The sequence below is a fragment of the Mustela erminea genome, chromosome 1 (assembly GCF_009829155.1).
Source record: "Mustela erminea isolate mMusErm1 chromosome 1, mMusErm1.Pri, whole genome shotgun sequence".
Taxonomy (NCBI): Eukaryota; Metazoa; Chordata; class Mammalia; order Carnivora; family Mustelidae; genus Mustela; species Mustela erminea.
In genome coordinates, this window is record NC_045614.1 from 116,079,894 (window position 1) to 116,105,111 (window position 25,218).

Sequence of the window (25,218 nt, forward strand, 5' to 3'; positions counted from 1 at the left end):
CAAATATTCAATACCTTGCACCCAAATGGACACTGATGTAGATACCAATAAAGCCAAAATCATCATGCAGGCCCCAGAATGCTATCATTCTGTCGCTGAAACAATATCAGCATTCAAGAGACCAGCAAAATGACAGCAATGGCGGTTCAGACTTGAAATGGCCGAAGGCGGAATAAGGACACCAGCTCAGGGAGTTCCCGTGCTCTAGCCTCACATCTGCTTTTCACAGGACCGAGAGCAGTCACACACAGGCCACTGCCCTCCTTTCTCGTCTGAATAAGGAACAAGGAAATGCCACCTACACGATGTGACAGGATACCAGGAGAAAAGCCTCAGTCACTTGTGTAAAATAAGCACTGCCTGACTCTGCCAGGTCCACATGGCGTCCTAGCCCTGTGACTCTCTGCCCCCTCACGTCTCCCTCCCTTCATTGTCCCACATCTCCCTTCTAGCCCAGGCCCCGTGCCTCACATCCCAGCTCTGTAAACAATCGGGTTGTTTATTGTGGTTTTGAGGATTACGGAGGTAAAAGGCCCTTTAAAAAAAAAAAAAGTGTTCCTCTTTTTGCAGGTGCCCCTTACCTATCAAATAACTTTCATTTGCCCCCACGTTCCAGGCAACTATGTGCTTTCCCTCTGCTGTTTGCAGTCTTAGTCATAGCCCCATGGAAGGATTAGGTACAAATGTCATTCTGCTGTTTCCTTCAATAGATTATGCAAGTAGAAGTTGGATTGTGTAAATGCATATTAGCTCTTCCCTCCAGTGCTAATCCAGCAAGCCGGGTTTGAGATCTTTTCTTTTTTCCCTTCCTTACAGAGGGATAGAACGAGCAAGCAAAGAGTCATACCTTTCTTTCCCTTGGCAGACAGGAATATTGAACTGAGAAGCCTGCCAGACTGGCAATCCAGGTATGGAATGTGTCCAGTAACCTAGGGACTGAAATTCAGGATGGCCGCTAACGTTCTAGTGGGATTTACTGGAAATGAGTTCTTTTTTTTCTTTTCTTTTTTTTTTTTTTTTTAAGATTTTATTTATTTATTTGTCAGAGAGAGAGAGAGAGAGAACAAGCAGGGGGAGTAGCAGGCAGAGGGAAAAGCAGGCTCCCCCCTGAGCAAGGATCCCAATGCAGGACTTGATCCCAGGACCCTGGGATCATGACCTGAGCTGAAGGCAGATGCCTAACCAACTGAGCCACCCAGGCATCCCTGGAAACAAGTTCTTTATGAGGACAATTCTGTAAGGGGCCCCATTCAGTGTAGTCATGACAGTAAGACCTCTTCTGCACAAGAAAGGCAGCGTGAAGAACACTTTTGCTAGAGAGTAAAATCATAATTAGTAAACTGGACAGACAGGCCGCATCATTCTCTGTGGTAACCCAGCAGAGCTCATCTCAATTTTGTTTAGCCTCATCACTTCGGGAAACTCAGAGCCCACTTCTTCAGAACTGTGTGGACCAGAGACTTCTAAATATGGTCTGGGGGATCCATGCAGGTTTGCCCTCTGGTTGTTACTAGTTAGCTGTGAGTGTAGAACTTGGAAGTAAGCCCTTAGAAATGATATCAGCAATCAGAAAGTGTAATGTTATAGCTAATCATTTAAAAGTTAGGCTTGTCTTTATTTAAAATCATTTTTCTAATAATTCATTTTTACTTTATATATTTTTAAGTATATATTGGCTGAGGTTTACAGCATTTTTTTAAAAATCTGGACACCCACAGATTGTCTAAGAAACACTGGTCCAGATAATGGAGCACTATACAGAATTCAGGAGTCTTGGGCTATTGCCTTGCTCTTCCATCAACTGTCTGTATGGACAACTCACTTCATTGCAAAGGGTATGAGATCCACATCTATAATAAGGGAGTGGGGTCACTGGACTTTAACCATACCGCCATACTTTCACAGCATCACTCTTTAGCCAAACTAAAACCTACAGGCTCTTCCTTGTCTTTTCTTTTTCACCCATTAAGCATATCCAGCTGGACAAAGTCATGTGGATTCTGTCCCTGAAATGCACCTCACATCTCCTTGCCCTGTCTTCTGCTATATTTTAAGTCTCTTCCTACTAGAGCTCCCTGTCTCCAGACTTGGCTCCCACCATGTTGCTGTTAGAGAGATCTTTCTAAAAGGAAGATGTCAAAGGGCTGCCTGGGTGGCAGAGCTGGTTAAGCATCTGACTTTTAGTCAGGTCATGACCTCAGGGTAGTGGGATCAGCCCCACGCGGGCCTCTGTGTTCAGTGGGGAGTCTGCTTAGAGTTTCTTTCTCCCTCTCCCTCTAGCCCTCCCCACCATTGAATTCAAATCTTTTAAAAAATAATTAAAAAAAATAAAATGAAGATGTCATTCCTCTGCTTACGGAAGAGTGCTTTATTGCCTTGTCCAACACCTTCCAAACTCTGCTGACCCTCCCAAATCCTGGGTAACTGGGCTTATCCGATCTTTCTGGCCTCATCTTTAGTCATCTTCCCAAAAGCACCCTAAGTTCTAATCACTCTGAACTCCTTGCTGCTCCTCAGACGCACCGTGAACCTTTGTTACACCTCCACACCTTGTTTCACACTATTGTCTCTGTCCTGGAAAGCCTCTTCTTCCATGTCTCCCTGGCACTACCATTTTTCAAAGCTCAGCTAATGCTGTTCTCTTTATTTTCTCTGCATCCCTCTTCTCCCAGATTTAAATACCCCCTTTATCCATGCTTTCCTCTTGCTTTATACTCATATTTATATGGATATTTTATATAGTTGTTTACCTGTTTTGTCTCCACTTTCCCTTTCGACACCAAGATACTTTGTCAATCTTAATAATCACAGCCACAAGTACAGTGCCCCATATTGAGAGGACACTCCATTGTTCATATCAACAGTTTGAGTTGAGACAGTCTTTCATTTATTCTTTCATTTGTTCATTGGATACCACCATATCAAGTCAAGCTCTCACCGTGACCAAGACAGACAAGGTCACAGACATCAGGGAGCTTACATTACAGTGTGGGAGACACAAAACAAACAAATGGGGTGATAAACAAAAGTAAATAAACAAACAAGATAATTACACATTGAGATCACTGCTATGAAGGAGCTAAGCTGATGAAATAGAGCCTGCTGGGGGGAGGTCACTCTTCACAGGAAGATCAGGAGCATTCTCTCAGAGAAGATGACACTTGAGCTGAGATCTGAAAGTTGAGAAAAGCAGAAGAGGAAGAGGGACTGGCTTGTTTAAGGAACTGAAATAAGGCCAACGTGGCTGGGGCATAGTGAGCAGGGTTGAGTGGTATGAAATGAAGTTGGAAAAAGACCCCAGTATGAAGGACCTCACCGGGGTGCAGTAAGGAGTTTAGATTTTACTCTGAGCTAGAAGTCTTTGAAGTGTTTTATGCAGGGGAGTTGGCTTGGTCAGAATAAAATTTTAAGGCATTCACTCTGGTCCCTGCTGAGAGTGGATTAAAGAGCAGGAGATCAGGAGACAGATGAAGGAGTTATTCCAGGATTCTAGGCCAGAGGTGATGATTGCTCAGACTTGGGGTAGGAGAGCAAAGGCGGGGATGGAGACAAGTAGGCATGTCAGAGATGTCATTTGGAGGTCAAGTTAAAAGGCCTTGGTGATAGACTGAATGCGTGTGAAGTCAGGGGGAGGTAATCAAGGATGACCCTGATGTCTTGGCTTGAGCACCTAGGTAGCAATTGGTGGTATTGATTGAATTGATGAAGGTTTGGTAAGGAAGCATTTGGGATTCGGTTCTGTGTTGTGGGCTGGGGGATAGACTCAGAATCAAGAGCTCTGTTTTGGCTGGAGATTTTTGCTAGAGGTCTAAGAGAAGCAATAAATGATAGAAAAGGAAACTGAGGCTGAAAAACAGGTATTCAAGTATCAAGCCTTAGAACTGCCTGAGCCTGTCTGACTCATAGGCACTGAACTAAGCGCTTAGCCTCTTCTCTAGTAGATGGGAACTAGCAATTATTTCTTTCAGGTATAATTGGAAAATAAGTACAAAAGATTTGGGAAGAGAATGGTAAAAGAGATGGAAAAGAAGAACAGTTTTTGTTCTTTTAAGTTTTGTGTGTGTGTGGTTCCCTACCCCCTCCCACCCCCGAGCCCCCACCCCCGCCCCAGCACAATCTTAAGAGAAAGAAAGAAGAGAGAAACAGAATAACCTCTGTGCTGGGGTCTAGTTAAGAACATGCACTCTGGGGCAGCTTGTGTTCAGAGACTCTCTCTACTGGTTACCCCTGTGTGATCTTGAAAAGGGTCCTTCAAATCTCCACACCTCCGTTTCTGATCTAAAAAATATTTTATTGGTTTTGGTTTTTTTAAAGATTTTATTTATTTGAAAGAGAGAGAGAGAGCATGAGAAGAGAGAAGTCAGCGGGAGAAGCAGACTCCCCGCTGAGCAGGAAGCCTGATGTGGGACTCGATCCCAGGACTCCAGGATCACGACCTGACCCAAAGGCAGTTGCTTAACCTACTGAGCCACCCAGGAGCCCTAAAAAATATTTTAAATAAAACCTGCCACCAATCATGAAGATTTAGCAAGTTCACATGTGTGATGAGTGCCTCCAATACTGCCTGACACACAGTACGAGCTGAGAGCGTGAGCTCTCATCTGAGTGTCTGCAAAGGGTGGGTTCCCCAGCATGTTGAACCATTTCCAGTCAGCCAAATGAGCCAAGCTTCCTTGTCCCTGGGTCTTTTCCTAGTTCTGCTCTAAGGAGACATATGTGGTCCTAGAAACTACCATGTTTTGTAAAAGTGTGTAGTAAAAACCACAGGGTTTATGGGAAAACGGGTTTAGTGGCACACATTCAAAAACATCTTCAGTGACACATTTAAAATGTATAGGAATTAGAAGTTAAAATGTTTGTGCTACAGAGGCCACTATCAAGAGACTGAAAAGATAACCCACAGAACTGGAGAAATTATTTGCAAATCATGTATCATACAAGGGCCCAGTACCCAGAATATGTACATAGAACATGTATAGCTCAGTAACAAAAAGGCGTACAATCCAATATAAAAATGAGCAAAGGACATGCATAGGCATTTCTCCAAAGAAGATATACAAGTAGCCAACAGGCCTACTAAAAGTTGTTGAACCTCATTCGTCATTAGGGAAATGCAAATCAAGGTTACAGTGAAATACCACTTCACACATACTAGACTGGCCAAAAGAAAGAAAGGAAAAGACAAGAGAGGAAAAGAAAAGGAAGGGAAGAAAGAAGGAGGGAGGGAGGGAAGGAAGGAAGGGGGAAGGAGGGGGTAGGGTGGGAGGAAGGAAAGAGAGAAAGAGGGACAATACCAGATATTGATGAGGATAGAGAGAAACTGGAACTCTCATAAATTGCTGCCGGGAGTGTAAAATGGAGCAACCACTGTATAAAACAACTTGGTGGCTCCTCAATAAGTTAAACAGAGATTTGCCATATGACTCATAAATTCCATTTCAAGGTATATATCCAAAAGAAGTGAAAACAAAAATTTGGACATGAATATTTGTAGCCTCTCTATTCACAATAGCCAAAAGGTGGGAATAACCTAAATGTGCATCACCTGATAAACAGGTAAACAAAATGGGGTAAAACCATATTGTGGAGTATTATTCAGCCATAAAAAGGAATGAAGATGCATGCTACACATGGGTGAGCTGTGAAAACATTATACTGAGTCAGAGAAGTTGGATACAGAAGTCCACATATGATTCCACTTACAGAAGGTCTCCAGAATGGGCAATGGAAGACAAGCTACATACTGAATTCTTACCACATGTCAAGTCCTGTGCCAACACTTTTTACATGTAGAAACTGATTAAATCTTTATTAAAACTATATGATGTAAATTATTAATCTCCATTCTATATTGAGACATAAACCTAGGATTTAAATCAAGAGAGTCTAGTTACAGAGCTTGCATCCGTAACCACTATATAGCCATGAGTGAAAATATCCAGATTTTAATATTTTTTTTTAAAAAACTTGTGCTGGCTAATCACATCTACAGGCTACATTGGCCACACAAGTCACCAGTTTGCAACCACTGCCAGGATTTTCTTCTCTCCTGTCTTAGCATTATATGCCTCTTTTTGGAGCAAGAAAAGCTTGAGTCCCACACGTCATTTGCTTTGTGTCCTTTTTCTTTATTTGCAAAATAAGTACAAATCGACCTACTTTGCAGGGATGCTATAGCATACAAAATTAAGTATATAAAGATCTGTCTACCACAATGTCTGGAACCTTGCAGGCAGGAAATAAACAAGAGGATGGGACTATTTTTTAAGTTTTTTTCTCTGTTATATGTGTCTCCTTCCTACAAGGAAGGAGTGTATAAAGCTGTGTGTGGTCCACCAACACAATGCACAGCACCTAACAGGAGCCTGACAAAGGGAAGATTTGCTTTGGTTGCCATTCAGTTTAATTTATTTTATACCACCTGCTGAGTTTTTTCCTATCTAAAAACTTATTACAGATTTACAGATTTATGCTCATTTTAAAACGAAAGCAAAGAACAAAAGATAGGGAAAATTAAAATTATTCTGACTAGGGGTGCCTGGGCGGTTCAGTCAGTTAAGCATGTGTCTTGGACTCAGGTCATGCTCCCAGGGTTCTGGGATCAAACCCCGTGCCGGGTTCTTCGCTCTGCCGAGTCTCTTTCTCCCTCAGCCTCTGCCTCTTCCCTCAGCTTGTGCTCTCACACCCTCTCTCAAATAAATTAAAAAAAAAATTTTTTTTTAACTATTCTGACTATATTTCTAAAAATATTTTTATATTTTAGTGTTTGTCTTCCAGTGTTTATCTTACTTACTAGTGTTTATCTTACTTTTATGAATATGCGTCCCTATAAGTTATTTGGTCTTGTTTTGATTTTTTACAATATGGAATTATTCAAAACATATTTCTCTAGGCACTGCTTTCTTCGTAAAAAAAAAAAAATACATACATAGGGACCCACATATTTTTTCTTTTGAAGACACACATGTTTACACCAAGTTTTTAAGTACTACCTATGTTTTTTAAAACAAATTCTAAAGATATATCTCCCTTTGGGGGCTTCTGGGTGGCTCAGTCGGTTAAGTGTCTGCCTCCAGCTCAGGTTATGATTCTGGGGTCCTGGGATCAAGCCCCACACCGGGCTCCCTGCACATCAAGGAGTCTGCTTCTCCCCCTGCCTCTCCTAGTTGCACTTGCTCTATCTCTTTCAAATACATAAAAAATTTTTAAAAAGATATATCTTCCTTTTTCGTGGCATGTACATCCAACTGATTTATAGACTTTTAAATAAATACATATATTTTTTCATATCACAAAATGTATGCAGGCTTATTGTAGGAAAAATAGATTTGAATCTTTGTTATTGTTTTTACTATATATCCTTCCAGTTGTAAAATGAGATCATATTTATAACTCATTTTTCATCTAACATTATAACTCTTTCCACATTGTTAAGTGGCATGATTTTAAATACAATTTACAACATAATTTCAATGGTCTATAATATTTTTTCAGCATCCTCCTACGATGAGCACTTAAATAATTCCCAATTTTTTGCTATTGTGGTAAAATCTGTGAATACAGTAGTTAATATATAGTAGGGTTTCAATAACTGTGGAGTCAGTGAGTGAGCGTACTATAAGAATTTATTTTTAATCCAGGATCATCTACTCAACCTAAATGAAACCCTCTTTCTAACTTAGCTGAAAGCATTAGACACATAAAGAAAATAATATGACTTTGGGAAATCACTTGTACAAAAATCAGAGTAACCATATTTATAATCTTCTTTTAGGAATACAACTTGGGATCTAGCAAAGAATTTAGTTATCCCTAAGAGGTAAAATAAGTCTTTGCTCCTTAATTTACCTCTAAATGAATTCATAAAGAGATGACATTTCTTGTGAATCACATATAGTAAGCACAGGCAAGACATGGATGCTTTTTAATTTCATATAACTAACTTTCAGAGATACTTATAAATGTGGGCTCAATATGCAAAAATGCATCTATCCAGCAGCACCTGGGTGGCTCAGTTGGTTAAGCTTCTGCCTTCAGCTCAGATCATCATCCCAGGACAGAGTCCTTCCTGGGGGGTGGGGAGGGTATGAGGGATTGTCCCTGCTCGGCGGGGAGCCTGCTTCTCTCTCTGCCTGCAGCTCCGCCTGCTGCTCCCCCTGCTTGTGCTCTCGCTCTCTCAAATAAATAAACAAAATATTTTTTAAAATAGAATAATTTATCTTTTGCATTAATCAATAAAAGCACTGTTTTTAATTAATTTGTTTATTAATTAACAATTAATAATTATTAATTTGTTTCCTTATTTAGGGTTTGTAGACTTAATACTGGTGTTACAGATTTCTTTAAGTTTAATTCAGTACTTTTTTTTTTTTAATAATTGTATTCTTCTTAAAATCTTGAGACAACTTAACTTGGAGGTTTCCATTGCTTCCTGGATTAACTCATTTCCATAATTACATGGTGTACATCTAGCATAAGATAATGGAACAAAGCAGGGTTTGGAGTTATCATCATCATCATCATCATCACCAATCCTTTTCTGTCACAACCAGGACAGATGATATGTCTGAGCTAGAACACATTTCTATTTACTATAACCATATTAACTCCTTTCCCCATTCAACAAGCCTTTAAGAGCACCTAGGTGGCTCAGTTCTTGAACATCTGCCTTCAGCTCAAATCATGATCCCAGCATCTTAGAATCAAGCCTCGAATCAGGCTCCCTGCTTGGTGAGAGGTCAGTTTCTCCCTCTCCCACCCCCCTGCTTGTGTTCCCTCTCTCATTGTCTCTCTCTGTCAAATAAATAAATAAAATCTTAAAAAAAGAAAGAAAGAAAGAAAGAACCATTAAGGTAGATACTGTTGTCATCCCTAGTTCACTGATGAGGAATTGAGGCAGACAAGATCACCTCACTCAAGTTAAAGGTGAGGCTGAGGTTTGAATTTAGGCAGTGTGTCTCCAAAGCTCACACTCTTATCCAGCATCTAGAAAGGGCCTAGATCCTGCTTCTGGATTTCCACCAGAATGACTTTAAATAAGTCCCTTAGCCTCTCTGAGCCTCATTTCCCCATCTGTGAAAAGGGAATAAGAATAAACACTCCACAAATTTCTTGTAAGAACAAAATTAAATCATGTATGTGAAAGCATTTTCACAAGTAATAATGAACTAGCCAATTATTGCTTCTATTGTTTTTATTAACTTGTAGGCCAAAAATAATGAGTAAGCGGTTGAGAGGGAAAATCGAAAATAAAGAACAATGGCAACTCTGGTAATATCTAAACTCTCTATTTGATTAAAATACATAATCCCTGGGCGCCTGGGTGGCTCAGTGAGTTAAGCCGCTGCCTTCGGCTCAGGTCATGATCTCAGAGTCCTGGGATTGAGTCCCGCATCGGGCTCTCTGCTCAGCGGGGAGCCTGCTTCCTCCTCTCCCTCTGCCCGCCTCTCTGCCTGCCTCTCTGCCTGCTTGTGATCTCTGTCAAATAAATAAATAAAATATAAAAAAAAAAAACAACATAATCCCTATTAGATACTCGGACTGTATCAGACAAGTAACTAGACTATTTTCTTTCTTTGTTCCTTTATTAAAAGAAGCGTCAATCTTAAACTTCATGCTACACTTTTGGAGACCTTATTTTAGCTGAATAATGAGTTATTTCAAAGAGTTGAAGAAAAGATTCTGCTTGAATCCAGGAGGGTGTGGAATCTGCCATTTCCCTACTCAGATGGGGAGAGTGCCACACAGAAGGATTCAAAGACTCAGCCCATGCAAATTCCTCAGCGACGTGTCAGAAATTTAAGCAAAATTCTGATCTGGACACTTGGAGCTCTTTCATTATATTTCCCCAAATGAGGAATTCCTGAACATTTTGCATTATTATTGTTCTGCCTATGGGAGACAATATATTGTTTAATAATAACAGGGGCACCTGGCTGGCTCAGGCTGTAGAACCTACAGCTGGTGGTCTTGGGATGGTGAGTTTGAGCCCCAGATTAGATGTAGAGATTACTTTAAAATTACAATAATAATAAAGAAAATGGCTTTGGAATGAGATGTGAATTTAAATCTCAACAGCTTTGTCTTAATAGCTGGTGGATGTTGGTCAAGTTATTTATCTTCCCTGTTTTCTCCTATGTAAAAGGGAGTAATAATGCCATTTGTCTCAGGAGGTGGTTTTTACAGGGTTAAACATAAATTATGATGATAGAAGCTAGCATGCTTTGAATACTTCTAATATGCTAGGTGCCCTGCTAGACTCTTTTTTTAAAAAATGTGTTTCTTTTAAAAAATATTTTATTGATTCATTTGACAGAGAGAAAGAGTTCGAGAGAGAGCCCATGCACAAGCAGGGGGAGCAGCAGGCAGAGGGAGGAGCAGACTCCCCGGTGAGCGGGAAGCCCAATGTGGGGCTCCATCCCAGGACCTTGGGATCATGACCTGAGCCGAAGGCAGACGAACCGACTAAGCCACTCAGACATCCCCATGTGCTAGATTTTTACTTGTGCTTCTAGTTAATGTTCATACTGCCCAAGGCGAAAGAAGGTACCAGCTCTACTTTATAGTTGAATAAACTGAGGCATAGTGATCTCACACTGTTAACAAGCAAAGGAGCCAAGACCAGTGCAATATTACAGTTGTCATTTTTAAAAAATTTAGTTTGGTGATGCCTGGGTGGCTCAGGAGATTAAATGGCTGCCTTTGGCTCAGGTCATGATTCCAGCCCGGAATCCAGCTCCCTGCTCAGTGGGGAGTCTGCTTCTCCCTCTCCCTCTGCTGCTCCCTCTGCTTACCTGCTGTCAAATAAACAAATAAAATCTTTCAGTCAATCAATCAATCAATATAAATTGATCTCATTTTCTCAAGCTACGTAAGAGGAGGGCTTCAGGGAGAAAGGAGTCTTTTTCTTTGGCACAAAGTTTCTAAGTCTTACCTCCTGTGGGAACGTGCAGCGGCTCCACACAGACCTTTGCCGCTGACCTTGGGCCAAGTTAAACCTTATTTTCCCCTTGGGATCTTGGATAGAGAAGGTGCAGCCAGGTACAAACTCTGAAAAACTTTCAAACGGACAGTTCTCCCCCAAGCAGCTATATCATGTTAAATCAAACGCATGTCTGTTTTCATCTTGGACCCACATGAGTAAAGAAAGACTGAAGGGATTGAATACTGAGAAGCCAGGCCATAAGCCTGTCAAAGTCATGATCAAGATAGCTCTTGTCTCTTGTCTGTTGTTGAATCTATGCTCATTCCTACAAAAGCCCAGAGAGGCAGTCCTGATTCTTGACTCCACTTACCTCCTAGCTGGGTGTCCTTGAACAAGTTGCTTCAATTCCGAGGCCGATTTCCTTATCAGTAAAATGGAGATAGGAATAGCTATCTCATCAAGTTGTTAAGAGGATTAAATGAGATCTTTCTGAATCGCCAATCCAATAGAATGTTGACTTCTACTCCTTGAAGGCCCCCAGGGCTCTTCAGTGCCTTCCTGGTAAAATCCAATCCTGCTGGAGGCCTCCTCGTGAACCTCTGCACGCTCCCTCTGTCTCTGTCTCTGTCTCTGTCTCTCTCTCTCTCCCTCTCCCCAGGCTCCAGCCACAGAATGCTACTCACACTTCCTTAGGGGTGGTTTTCCCTGCTTGTGTCTCCTTATCATTCATACACCCAGCAAAAACTTTTGAGTCCCTCTTATGTATGAGATCCTGGATTAAATGTTGGGAAGCAACTATGGAACCAGACAGATGCAGCCCCGGCTGTCAAAGACCCTGACGTCTACAGGAGGGCTCAGGGGAGGAAAGTGGCCATTACCATTCTGGGTGCTGACTGATGCGAACAGGAAGACCAAGGTACCGTTAAAGGTGTGTGGGAAGGGGCAGCTGACTTAGACTTGGAAGGTGGTGGAAAGCCATCTGAAGAATGAGATTGTATTTAGAGATTGGCTCTAGAGGGATGTGGTGTGTGACCTTGTGCAAATCCCATCTCTCTTCACATTTTTTGTTGATGAGGTCTAAGGCTGGAAGGGGTCTTGTTATTTACCAAAAGGAATAGTCTTCATCCCTTTAGATATACTCTCCAAAAATTAAGCAGTTCTCACTCCAGTGTATGCTCCATTCCCTTACAGCCTTCTCAGGAAGGAGCCTTGTTGTCCTGAACCCATGGGGTAAAATTTTCAGCCATGGGCTAGTGTAAGAGGGAGGTGCCCCAGGGGATCTCCCTCTGAGAGGAACATAGGACTTTTTGTTAAGGGCGGGAATGAAGTGATAGAAGTTCTTGAAAAAATCAAAATGAAATGTGAAAATCACCATTCAGCAAACCCCAGTGAAATAACTGATTCAATCAAGGATCATTTATGGATCTTCAAAAATCCCTTAAAATGGAAAGATCTGATGATCATCACCTCACCTAAATGACCAAATGAGAAGCTTTTCTCTGAAGCATGTAACAGAGTTCTTCCATAACTTTGACTTTTCACTCCAAACTTTATTCTATATCTTCCTTTGCCTGTTTCTTAATATGGGTATCTGTAAAGTATAGTCTTTTGCCTTCTATCCCTTTTATGCCACTTGTTCTTCCTGGCAAATTCAGCCACTCCCAAGATGTTAACCAAAAGTTCTGTGCTCATAACCTCTGAACCTGCGTTTCCACCCCTGATCTCTTCCCACAGCTCTAAATCTGTAGTCCAACCTCCCGCTGTTTTTGCTCACTGGGACATCCTCAACTCCAACCTTCCCCCTACTACTTAACATCTCTCTTTTCCTGGCCCCAATCAGGGATATTCCTCATCTTGCATTCCTTAACTTAGCTCATGACCTCATGATCCATTTGATATTCAAGCCAAAATTTGGTGGTCTTTCTTACTCATATTGTCAGCTGAAATGTATTTATTATCCCCTAAAGTCTAAGAACTGTGTTCATTGTTAGGCAATAGGGGCAAAACCAGTTTCCACACCCATTTACGTGGAGAAAAGGGCATTGATCAAATGATCGTACTGGGGTGCCTGGCTGCCTCAGCAGGAAAACCCAGAGACTCTTGATTTCAGGTTTGTTAGCTCAATCCCCGCATTGGGTGTAGAGAGTCCAAAAAACAAACTTTTAAAAAATGCATTAAGAATGACTGCACAAATATATGCATAATTATAGACTGAGATAAATGTATTGAGGGAAAGAAATACAAAGCTGAGAGAATGAAACAGAACCTACACCAGGTTGGGGGTAAGGGAAGGGAGGGGACAATGAGATCAATTTCAGACAATGCTTCTCTAAGAAAATATTCAGTTCAGATAAGAACCATATATTGGAATTAACTAAGTGTGGGAGGGGAGAGGTGGATGAGTAAAGAGGTGGTTGTCTCTAGGAAGAGCATATAGAATACAGGCAAAGATCTTGACTTAGTTCTTTGGCAGAAATGAGAGAATGATGGTGTGGATAGAGCACAGAGAATAAGAGGTAAAGAGTGTAAGGCCAGACCAGAGCAATCACTGGGGCCAAAACTTGCACAGAAAACTGCATAAGTGTTTTGATTTTTTTTTTTTTTTAAAGATTTTATTTATTTATTTGACAGACAGAGATCACAAGTAGGCAGAGAAGCAGGCAGAGGGAGAGGAGGAAGCAGGCTCCCTGCTGAGCAGAGAGCCCGATGTGGGGCTCGATCCCAGGACCCTGGGATCATGACCTGAGCCGAAGGCAGAGGCTTTAACCCACTGAGCCACCCAGGCGCCCCTGCATAAGTGTTTTGAGTATCATCTTAAAAATAATTAGAAGGCAGGACGTCTGGGTGGCTCAGTCAGTTAAGCATCGCCTTAGGGCATGATCCTACGGTCAGGGGATTGAGTCCCTAATCAGGTTTCCTGATCAACAGAAAGCCTGCTTCTCCCTCTTGCTGCCACCCCCCTACCTTGTACTCTCTGTCTCTGACAAATAAATAAATAAAATCTTAAAAACGCGCGTGCACGTGCGCGCACACACGTACACACACGCACACACACGCACACACACATGTGGTATGATTTCATCCACGTGAATGGTCCAGAATAGGCAAATCTGTAGACAGAAGGTGGATTAGTGTTTGCTGGGTCTGAGGAAATGGGAGGGAGAAGGGCAATGAACAGGCACAGGGTTTCTTTGGGGGATGATAATAAGACCTAGAACTCATTCGTAAGGATACTTGCACAGCTCTGTGAATATATTACAAAATATTGAAATGTACACTTTAAATGTATATATGTGTTTAAATGTGCTACATTTAAATATATATGTATAAATGCTTTGTATGAAAGTGATTTGCATGGTATGTTGAGTTTTATCTCAATAAAGCTGTTAAAAAAAAGAAAACAAAGAAATGATAGTTAAGCCAGATGACAACAGGTATTTTCCTAATATTTGTTCCTTTTTATTGATTCCAGGGTCCTCTTATTCTGGCATCAAGAGAGCTAGGAAACTAATTAGGTCATCACAAGTTTATTTGGTTGATTAAATCTTGCAGATGGAATCAAAATAAAAGGAATTTTTATATATGTGCTGCCGAAGAGAGCACTAAAATAAAAGGAATCTTTGATGGGTCTTCCAAATCAACTAACGAATGACTTAATCAACTAGTGACTAACATGTTTATATATCTTAGATCATTTTTTTAAGATTTTTAAATTAATTTATCTGTCAGAGAGAGAGAAAGAGTGAGTGAGCACAAGCAGGGAGAGCAGCAGACAGAGAGGGAGGGAGACGCAGGCTCCCTGCTCCCAATGTGGGACTCCATGTGGGGCTCGATGTGGGGCTCGATCCCAGGACCCTGGGATCATGACCTAAGCTGAAGGCAGCCGCTTAACCCACTGAGCCACCCAGCAATCCCTATATATCTTGGATCTTGAGAGTGCTGTGGATACTCTGACAAAATTCTAAGAATTCAGATCCAATTCCATCCCTCCATCCATTCATTCAAAACATTTTTTTATTGAGAACCATATATGGCACTTTATAACCTATGCTTTAAAGAATAGTCATCTTCTTATTTTTTTATCTTCTTAAAGATTTTACCCATTTATTTGAGAGACAGAGAGGACATGTGCATGCACGAGACAGAGAGAGGGAGATTGATGGCAGAGAGACAGAGAGAGAGGGAGGAGCAGACTCCCTGCTGAGCAGGGATTTTTTTTCCCACCCCCCCCCACCCAGGGGCTCAATCCCAGGACCCCAGGATCATGACCCGAGCTGAAGGCAGATGCTTAATTGAGTCACCCAGGCACCCCATCTTTTTTAAATATTAAATTGAGAACCATGACCTGACAATAGTGACAAATATTAGAAACGAAGCCTTTCCCTTCAGTTTGCACATACGCTCTCCTAGTGCACCGTTCAGTTCTGGATAGTGGAAAGGTGGAAGTAGGAAACTGACATTTGTTGAATGTCTACAATTTGTCAAGCACTGCGCGAGCATTTCAAAAGTGTGATCTCAATTAATCCTCATAATAACACTTTGAGGTGAGTATTATCATCAGGTGAATATGCTATTCAAAGAGGTTATGTAACTTACCCAAAGTCACACACCCTGTAAGCTACAGAAGATATTTGAAACCTAGTCTTCTGATTCTTAAAACCAGTATTTTGCTTTGTTTTTGATTTGGTGTTGTCGATGCTGCTTCCCAAGAGGATGTTCATGACTCGATTAACTTATTCAAAAAAGATTTACGTGGCATTATCCCATGCCAGGCATTGTGCTGGACCCTTTGGATACAAAGATGACGTCCGTGGAGACTCCCACTGACCTCACAGGACTCACAGTCTAACTAGAAAAGGACACGATTTAACAAGGACGCCTTAAATCCTGAACAGATTATAAAACTCAACTGCCTTTATTGAATTTCACTGTTCCAAGAGCTGTGCTATGCACTTCTGCATTCATTAACACCTGGTCCCAACTTTTTTTTCTTTTAAGATTTTTTATTTATTTGACAGAGATCTCAAGGAAGCAGAGAGGCAGGCAGAGAGAGAGAGAGAGGACGGGAAGCAGGCTCCCTGCCGAGCAGAGAGCCCGATGCGGGCCTCGATCCAGGACCTGGGATCCTGACCTGAGCCGAAGGCAGAGGCTTTAACCCACTGAGCCACCCAGGCGCCCCAACCCTGACCCCAATTTCCTTCCCAGCTGCACGTCCTGCCACTTCATCCCAAGTTCTCCACGTCAGACTCACTGGGCCCTTCCCTACAGTCCCCTGCTCTTTTTTTCACTTTCACTCCCCCTCTACTTATACATATGCTTCTCCTTCTGACCTCTCTTACCCCTTAGGAAAACTAGATTTCAGCAATGTCGGGGAGAGTGAAGGACCCTGGTTTCCTCCTGAGTCAGCCTCTTTGTACTCCTGTGACAACTTACTTCATCTGTCCCAGCTTCAATGCCCCATCTGTGAACGGAGAGCGATGACAAGCACCTCCCAGGTGTTTGTGAAGATTAGAGTGACAAATAAGCATAGTGGTTGGCACAAAGTAGTTTCCAAAATGATTCTTGAACACAGGGGTGAAGACGAGAGACACTATGCATTAATAGAGGAAGACATCCTTGAAAGGGAGAGATGCTTCGTGAAGAAGGTAAGGCTTAAATTACTCTTTGAAAGATGAGTAGATTCTGAATCATAGTCACAATTGCAGGAGAGAGGCTGGATGAAGCCTTGCCCTTTTCCTGTGTTGTAAATATTGTTTTACAAGATACGCTGGAGGACAGCCCCAGGAACTGGCTGTAATAAGAAGGTTAAGCCTCCTTTCTTGAGCAGTTAGTGCACTGCCTTCATAGGAATATGGACATTCTTCCACACTTTTTACTCTCTTGACCCCAAAGTGGGTTAAGAACGTCCCCTAGTTATCCCACTCACCAACTTAACTTCTGAGCCTGACTCCAGATGCCGCCTCCACAGATGTCTCCTGTTTGCCAGAACTCACAGCCCTTCACTGATTCATTTTCAGCGATTATTTATTGAGACACATCAAAATCCCAAATTCTTGTTTGAACTGTGACTCAGCGGTTATGTCGTTAGGAATTTATTCCAAAGAATAGTCATCGTCCTGCACAAATACCAACTGTAAGTATGTGCATCACAAAGACCAAAAGCTAGAGACAATCTTGATGTCCAGCAATAAGGGATTAGTTATGTAAATCCCTGTAAATTCATGAAGGTAATACTATATAGTCATTAAAGATCATGTATAAAGGAATACAGTATACATACAAAAATAACTTGTCCTTGGGGTGACCTCATAAATGTTTTATTTTTTTTTTCTATCCTGTAAGGAACACGTATTCCACTGTATTAAGAAAAACATACATTTTTTAGTCTGTGGAACTTGGTCTATAGAATGTTATATTGAAGGGAAAAGGCAGAAAATTATAGAAAGATGCCAAAAGAACATAAATGAAGTGCCATGTCTGTTTTTCTGTAATGTTCTTTTAATACAAGAAAATGGGGAAAGAGTTACCTTCTCTCACCTTTCTCATTTTTATCTTAATAAATGCTCGATGAATATCAGTAGTACTTCGGTAGAGCAAATAAGACCTTGCACAAATATTCTGATACAATGGCAAAATTGTCATGGTTTTCATCTGAATTGGAAACTTGCTAATACTGAAGAAATTTCAAAGTCCTTTATATGGCTTTGAAAACCATGTTTCTTCAGAGTAGGCAAAGGTAGACTTGAATGAAAAGCAATTTTTTTTCTTTCTCACTCTTTTTATCTTTCTTTCTGTTCAAAGATCTCACAGCACTTATTATTTTCACAATTAATAAAAATGTTAAATAAAATCATGTAAAAACTTACAACAGAATCAAAAGTCATAAGGTAAAAGTTAAAAGATTTCTCTGCGTCTCCTTGCTAGGTCATCCAGAGTCGCTTACCAAAAGTGACTTTATCTTTCATTTTTTAAAAAAGGGGTTTTTTTAAACATGAATGAGACCACACTGTCCATACTGCTCTGCAGTTCATTATCTTGGCATATTTCTCCATGACATCCAGAGTTTACTCACTTTTTTTAGTTTCACGTATACATAATTTTAATGGACTTTTTCATATTCAAGAAAGCAATGTTCTATCCAATTAATTAAACTAACAACATCAACCGTGGCTTGACATCTGAGAGATGATCATTTTCAACATCTTGGAATATAATTTCTCAGAATATGATCTTGCAATATCATTTCTGATTTCCTTCTATGCCTGCATTTACTAGTCTTAGAAAAACAACTAACATGGATTAAATACTACATATGTACTAAGTGTCTTACATACATTATTTAACACATCAACCCCAAGATATATATATATATATATATATATATATATATATATATATATATCTATCTCATCATCCCATCTTAGCAATGAGGAAACCAAAGTTCAGAGAAGGGAGAGACTTGTCCAAAGACACAGAGATGTTAATGGTAGAGCCTGGATGCAAACCCTGGTCAGTGTGACTCTGAAGATTATGTCCTTAACTAGGTACACTGACTCACCACTGAACCAAAACTTACATAAATATTTGCATATATATTTATGAAAATGGGACTGTATTATGCACATGTTTAGTAACCTATGCCTTTCAGTTGAAAATATATCCTAGACTCATTTTCATCTCAATAAATTATAATTTCATCATCATGTCTAATGACTGACTATCTTGTCCTCCATTATATGGGCGATCATAAAATATTGGCTCCAATTTCCCACTGTTAGATACAGGATTGATTCTAGCATATCACTATAATGATAAACACTGACACAAATATTTTTATTTGCTGCACATTCTAAAGCATTCTTTCACATAGAAGATGCCTGTAATAGAAGGGCCCTTTTATCTGCTGGATGTAATAACAACTGGTAGTGCTTCAAAGAAGGCTGCATAGAATGAACACAGACTTGGGGTGCCTGGATGGCTCAGTGAGTTAAGCCTCTTGGCACAGCTCATGATCCTGGGGTCCTGGGATTGAGCCCTGCTTCAAGCTCTGTGCTCAGCAGGGAGTCTGTTTCTCCTTCTCCCTCTACCACTCACCCCATTCCTGCCCTCTTTCTCTCAAATAAATAGATAAAATATTTTTTAAAAAACAGAATGAGGGGTGCCTGGGTGACTCAGTGTGTTAAAGCCTCTGCCTTCAGCTCAGGTCATGATCCCAGGGGTCCTGGGATGGAGCCCCACACCGGGCTCTCTGCTCAGCCGGGATCCTGCTTCCCTCTCTCTCTCTGTCTGCTTCTCTGCTGACTTGTGATCTCCGTCTGTCAGATAAATAAGTAAAATATTAAAAAAAAGAAAAACAGAATGAATGCAAACTTTCCAAGAATTAATACATATAACAAGGTAAGAATAATTCCTTTCTGGTCTCATGCTTTACTTAGTTATAACACTTGATTTGCTTATATGGAGGGTTGGGAATAGGAAAAGATTGAACAACAGATTTTAACATAAAGTATAAATCTGCACTGTCCAATATGGTAACAATCAGCCACATAAGTCTATTTAAGCTTAAATTAAATTAAATTAAAAATTCAGTTTTTCACTTTCACTGGCCACATTTCAAGTACTCAGTTGCCACATGGGACTAGTAGTGATAACCAAAACATATAATACAAATGCAGAATATTTCCATTGTCACAGAAAGTTCCATTGAATGGTGCTGATCTAGAACATTCATAGGATATAGTATGAAATTCTACACTATATTTTAACAGACTTCAGAAGATCTCTATATACTGTCATGGAAGGATACAAGTTTTTTGTTTGCTTTTCACTTTTTATTTAAGTCCTTATTGACTCATAAAGCTAAGAGGTTTTTATAATAATTTTATAAGAGTATAGTCATGTGCTGGGGGCCAGGGTGGCTCAGTTGGTTAAGCATCTGCCTTTGGCTCAGGTCATGATCCCAGCATCCTGGGATAGAGTCCCATTATCGGGCTCTCTGCTCAGTGAGGAGCCTGATTCTCCCTGTCCCTCTGTCTGCCACTTCGCCTGCTTGTGCTCTCTCTCTCTGTGTCAAATAAATAAATAAAATCTTTTTTTTTTTTAAAGAATATAGTCATGTTCTACGAGAATTTGAAAAAATAACTAGCTTTTTTTAAGACTTCACATGAAAATTAAATTTATGGAGTAGTGAAGGGATACAGTGAACAGATAAGTTTACTTCCACTTAATTAATTAGGGAAAGGATTCATGGAGGAGCCATTATCATGAACTATGTACCTCTTAAAGTGTAAGTGAGTAAAGAGATGTCAGGCAGAGAGAAGAAGAAACTTATTTATGGGGCTGGATCAAAAGGGAAAGCCACAGATGAGGACTGACTGATTGACTGACTGATTTAAAGTAAGCTCTAAGCCCAACATGGGGCTTAAACTCATGACCTTAAAATCAGGAGTCACATGCTCTGTTGACTGAGCCAGGCAAGTCTCCCCCAGATGAGGATTTCAAGCCCAGAGTACTCTGACATTTGGGGAGCAGTCTGGGAATTAAGTAACATAACATATAATGAAAGCATTTGGTAAACTATCAAGTACTATCTGAACTAAAATGTTGTTTTGGGAATCAAGGAGCACAGGTGTGTGCTTTAAAAACATGTGCGCCTTCCAAATAAAACGTGTGTATGATAGCATTCTTCTTCCTTACATGAAAATAAATAAAATATTGATAAGTGGGATCATATAAATCACAAATACATATATAACATTACATATGCATTAAGACTGAATTCATAAGATATTTTCTTGTCTCATACATCTAAAGAGTCACTAGTATAAATTATATTCTTATTATTATGTTAAAAAAAGAAAAAGAAAAGCAAAAACATGTAGCCAGAAATATCATTCTACATCATGATGATTTCGTTTTTCTTTTGCATAAGCCTGTGTCTTTCAAATAATCCACAAGCAAATAGCTCCATTCTGTAGATGAGAAATTATAAAAGACCATGTAATCAGCTGACAAAGGAACTGAAAACAAGCCCAGAGGAAATGCATGGCTGTGCTTACAAAGTCACAATGTACTGTTCTGTTTGCCTCCCACTCTCAAAGTGTATATTCCTGACATTTCTTGTCTTATAATTGGACTTTATGAATGAGAGCTGTAGGATGCTGTCTGGTGAATGATCTGAAAAGGATATGCTGAAGCCCAGCGGAGGTGCTACAGAAACTGAATGCTAGGTTTTGTGTGGGAACTTAAATAAGAGTCATGAATTAGAAATTCAGAACCCCAAATTTTATTCTATGTGAAACAAGGGCTATTTTCGCAGTCATTAATGGAGACTTCGAGTAGGTTTGGGTGACATATAACGTGGAAACCAAATGCACAGGCTGGGACTCCAGAAGAGTTTAGGGTCCTGTGGCGTTCCCGAGTTCACACCTCACAAGGGTTCTGACAAGAAAAGAGAAGATCAGTAGAAGCCGTCCTCGTTAATGGAGCTTCTTCATCCTAACTGCTGAGCAGCTAACTAGTAAAAATCATACTTACTAACATTTCTATAACATGTCGTTCTCTCTAGCTTACATTCAATTTCCCATCTCATGTGGTTGAGCTGATGAATAGCACCCATTAGTCAAGAATGAGTTCACTGGGCTTCTGGAAATAATCAGTCCTATTTAGTAAACAAACTTTTCCCGTGTGCCTACTACGTGCTACATGAGAACCAGCCGCTGCCCTGTTTTATGCACGTTCAGATGCGGCCACAACAAGGATTCTCTTTTGTTGGCAAAAATACTGCGGAAAGAGAAAAGGAAAAAAGCGTTTCCGAAGCCAGGCAGGCAGGAATCAAAAAGTAGGCTTGAAAAAATTCTCCAAGGAAACGGGCCATTATGTTAATGGTGTCTGTATGTCTCTGGGTGGTAACATTGTGGGCTTTTCCCCTTCGTTATGCTTTTTTTTTATACTTTCTAATTTTTTTCTACAATAGGCATATATAAATGCATAAACAGAAAATAATAAAGTAAAAACCTTAAAAGAAAAAGAGTCTCCAAAAGTCTATACAAAAGAAGGAAGAGATTCAAATGTAAATAAGCCCATTGATTGGTATAGTTGACTGACAATCATATTGATGGACAGCATGACTCCAGCTACTTAATTGATTGTTTTTTTTAAATCAAGCATTGGGCCTCAGCCTTGGTAAGAAAAAAAAATATACCATTCACCTTATAAAGGCATTAACTCTTCCTGGACTCTAGGATTTTGCCTCTACTGAAAGAAGAATTCATGCAACGTCCCTCCCCCAAAGCCCTAAAATAACTTGAACTTTTAATCTGTCTTTTTCAAAGGTAAGCAGGAGATCCTGAGAAGAATAATATTGTATCATGAATTAATAGATGGCATTTATGGGTTAAAAAAAAAAAAACTACCACACCAACAACACCAGCCAAAAGGACATAGAAAATTTACCCATTGTCTTTTGTTTTTACATTTGTGTGAACCTTTCGGCTCTAGAAATTTCTACGCCCAGCTACATTCGGGTTAGTCCAAAAATCAGAGGGAGCCCCCAGCCTATGAAAGGGTCATTCATTGAGGACTGAGCACGAAGGTCCTTGGTCCACAGTGAGTTACCCTGTGCACATACCCTCCAAGTACAGATGGCTCCTCAGGGCAGGAATTAAAGATGAAGAGAGAAATGACTCTCAAATGGAATACAGTACATTAATTCACTTAGAAGGCACCAGGGTGTGACTGCTTTACTGACTTTTCCAAAGGCACAGAATTTGGCCCCATTTCCAGTTATAGTAAATGTGTTTACTCCCTAAAATGTGCCTCTAAATTTCCCCAAATGAGGGCCGTGGCTTATCACCAAATTTTAAATGAACTGCTCGCTGGTTTGAAAACACTTAAGGTTATTTGGGTCCCAGAGACACTGGAGGCCCAGACATCACCTTTGTCTTCACCCTCCCCCAGAAGCTCCCAAGAGCGGGCAAAGCCTTTCACTCATGAGTGCTGGCAGTTGGCTGACGCCTCCCTGAGGAGAAAAGAAAGGGGGGAAACTGTGCTGGGTGAGGTTGGCCTCTTCTAAGTCTTATTAATAGAGAACATGTGGGCCGAGGCGAAGGCGGGAGCTGGGGTTGCTGAGTAAACAGGATGGGATGAGAAAGAGAATGATGCTTTTATATTCTCATCTATTACAGATCCAGGGAGGCTCTTTAATGCAGATGAAAGGGAGAGACGGATTTAAAGAAGTAGCTTCCAAAGCTAAATTCGCAGACCACGGACGTGGACGTTGTCATTTCCCATGGAAGGAAGCTGTGTGGTCAACTGACGTTGCTAACCAACTGCTAACCAGATTCACTGAAGTATTCCTCGTCTGTGGCTCCGTTACATCTCTATCTGGGAATCCTTCTCTAGAGCTATCATTTATGTATTCATTCCACTACTATTAATTGAGGGCTGTTATTCGCCAGGCACCATTTTGGGCACTTTGAATACAGAAGTGAACAAGACAGCTTTCACGGACAGACTAAAGAAAGGGGAATAATAAAGAATGACAATAGGCACATACGGACTGTGATACCAACCAGACGTCAGGGGGCCTGGGGGCCTGGAGAAGGAGCACCCATCCAGACTTTATCCAGAAAGGGATGGTCAGGGAGGGCTCCCTGAAAAGGGCTCCATGACATCTCAACTGAGACTCGAGTTAGCGGGGTGAAGAAGGGAGGAGAGAGCTTGAGGCTGGACATGACAAGATGTGACAAAATGGCGGAAACACAATCACTGCTTAAAACACGCATGTTCCTCTCAGGGATGAGGGAGAAGACAGACATCTGCCCAAAGACATTAAGGAAGGAGGCTGTAGAAACCATACAGAAAGTATACTGTGCGCCATTGCACACCCAGGTGCAATGGCAAGCTCAAGGAGAAATGAGAAAGAATGCTGTTTGCATCTGAAATTTTCTTCCACATGCTGGCCTACTTTTCACTCAGGCCCATCAGTGCCAATTTATGGAAAGGAAATTAAAGACTATAAGGCAGGCAGCTATGTGAGGGAGTTTCCCCTTTCCTCATCAAAGAATGCTGATATTTTTACAAATATAAATGTTTAAAATGTCTCCTTAAGAATGTTTGCTGGGCGCCTGGGTGGCTCAGTGGGTTAAGCCGCTGCCTTCGGCTCAGGTTGTGATCTCAGTGTCCTGGGATCGAGTCCTGCATCGGGCTCTCTGCTCAGCAGGGAGCCTGCTTCCTCCTCTCTCTCTCTCTCTCTGCCTGCCTCTCTGCCTACTTGTGATCTATCTCTGTCAAATAAATAAATAAATAAAATATTAAAAAAAAAAATGTTTGCTTGCATAGTCTTAGAAGTAGTATTGCCAAGATAAACTATCACATTTTAAGTTGTGTGTCGAAATCTGAATATCAGGAAATTTTCTTATCATTGAAACTTAATTTTAAAGCCATATGTGTATATAAATACTTAATACTTAGAAGACTGAATCTCCCCAAAAATATAAAAAAATACATAAGAACATAACTGATAAGGTTTTAATCACACAAAATAATAGCTATTATTGGAGAACTGAACTATTACAGATTTTTTTTCATTTATCGATTTTATTTCAGACAATATAAAAGAAATGAGAATTTTGTCAGTATTTTAAAAAAACACTTTATTTCATGCCATTATTTCTTTTCAATCTGCTAGCTAAAAACATGTCCATATCAAGCTTTTGTTTCTTGATCCTTATTATAGTCTCCATAAAAATCATTAGAAATATACTGTCTCAAAAAGAGAAGCTGATTCCTTTCCTGTCCAAATTATTAGTTTTCTGATTGACTTTGAAAACCAAAACTTTACTCTCTTTGAGGGAAAATAATCTATTTTTCTAGAGAATTTCAATCTGTCAGTCATTCTGATAGACACATAGCTCCTACTGTATTATTTTTTGCTTCAGCTAACATATGTTAAAACAAAATCATTTTTAAAGCTGAAGACAACTCAACATTCTGATTAGCTCTGAAAGTTCTTCAGTCAACCAGCGACTGCCAAGTTTCCTCAATGTAAGACATTATCTTGACTCATTTTCTTCAAGTATCGAACAAGTGTGTGATCTGCCCCAGAAATAAGATTTGCATCCAAACATTGTCTTAGCAGAGAAGCCGGAGCCGCTAAATTTGTAACTCATGTACTTTCAGTTTTAAGTCTCACAGAAAGATCCTTCAGCTCCAAGACATGAAATGATTATGGCGGGGGGTGGGGGGGCTTAGGAAGTCTTCCCTTTTCATCATTTTTAGTCAATGATCCATTT

General features: G+C 40.4%; 1 long non-coding RNA gene across 1 annotated transcript; it reads left to right on the forward strand.

Moving 5' to 3' along the window:
* Window positions 1-824: 824 nt before the first annotated feature.
* On the forward strand, window positions 825-23,997 carry LOC116600969. Its single transcript, XR_004289874.1, has 3 exons — window positions 825-908; window positions 16,271-16,569; window positions 23,110-23,997. It is a non-coding gene; the product is annotated as an uncharacterized LOC116600969 (long non-coding RNA).
* Window positions 23,998-25,218: the final 1,221 nt, after the last annotated feature.